The sequence below is a fragment of the Mastomys coucha genome, unplaced genomic scaffold, assembly GCF_008632895.1.
Source record: "Mastomys coucha isolate ucsf_1 unplaced genomic scaffold, UCSF_Mcou_1 pScaffold18, whole genome shotgun sequence".
Classification (NCBI taxonomy): Eukaryota; Metazoa; Chordata; class Mammalia; order Rodentia; family Muridae; genus Mastomys; species Mastomys coucha.
In genome coordinates, this window is record NW_022196900.1 from 109,847,343 (window position 1) to 109,848,902 (window position 1,560).

Consider the following 1,560-nt stretch of genomic DNA (forward strand, 5'->3'; position numbering starts at 1 on the left):
GGTGTGAGGCTGAGGGAGGGAGGGATGTGTGGGGATGAGGGAGGGGTGTGAGGCTGAGGGAGGGAGGGATGTGTGGGGATGAGGGAAGGGTGTGAGGCTGAGGGAGCAGGTATGGGGCCATACGGTTGCTCCAGAGGGAGATGCATGGCAGTGGAGGTTTGGGGTGAGAACTTCTTGAAGAAGTGGTACTTGGAAGGCACTTAAGGCTCAGGACATTCTCAAATAAGGGTCAGGTGGCAGATGTGTGGGCAGGACAGAGCCCAGTGAGGACAGAGCTCCAGAGGCTCCAGAGGCCGCACAGAGGCCCAGGGGATTGAGAGAAGGGGGCTGCCGTGGCAGCTGGACCTAGAACTCCTGTCATTTCCTCCCTCCTTCCATCTCCTTCCTCCACCCCTCCCTCCCTTCCTCTCTCCTTTCCTTCTTTTCGGGTTACACTTAAGCCTAAGCTGACCTTGAGCTCTACAGGTTCATGTTACCATGCTGGCTTAAGTAATGTGATGTGTGTGTGTGTTGTGTTGGGCTTGGACCCCAGGCTCTTGCATGCTATGTTGAACTCTGTTAGGCTGGGGCCAGGTGCTTGGGAAACAAGCTATATTCCTATTCTGCAAAGACCATGAGCCTCTTGGTGGGGAACTGAGAGGGTCAGGGGTGGGAGTGGGGACAGGTAGGACAGGAGGTTCAGGCTTGGCCTAGATGGGAGAAGGCAGCTGGATGAGGACAGGAGGGATGCAGAGGAACGTGTCCTAGCTTGCCCTTCTGTTGCTGAGAGAATCACCGTTCCTGTGTGTTACTGTGCATCATGGAGGGAAGCCAAGGCAGGAACCCAAAGGCAGGAACTGAAGCAGGGGTCATGGAGGGACACCGCTAGTGACCCTCCCCCACAGCTTTGACATCCCAAGCCTTCCTGCCTAGGGATGGTCCCACCGCAGTGGGCTGAGGCCTCGGTCCACAGGCCATCTGATGATTCAGCTGAGGTTCCGCTTCGTTGACCCATCTCTCCACACGCCCCTCATCTATTTTTATGTTTTATTTGCAATATGGCATCACTGTGTATCCCAGGCTGACCTCAATCTAACATCAAGCCTTCTGCCGCCGCCTCTGTTTCTTTAGTCTGGGGATTTGGGGTGCACTATTGCCCTAGCTTTGGAAACTCGTCTGAGAAATAGTCACGTGTAGCCAGGCTGGCCTGGAACTCACTGTGAAACCAAGCCTGGCCGTGAACCCGTGAACCCCTGAACCCCGTCCTGCCTCTACTTCCCAAGTGCTGGGATTAGGGGTGTATGCCATCAGGGTTGGTTTATGCAGTGCTGGGGTTTGAGCCCAGAGCCTCATGCATGTTAGACAAGCGCTCTACCAATTGACCCAGGGCTTTCCCTGGCCATGGAGGACCTTGCTGGAGTCTTGTAGATGTTAACCCTTTCCCATCCAGGATTTGGATCTGGAGACTGGCCACATTTAATTCTGGGGAAGCCAGACCCTCCATCCAGAAGAGGAGATGGGGTGTGGAGGCAGCAGGTGCCTGAGGAGACAAAGGCTCCGGGAGGGAGGAGTGTGCAGAAG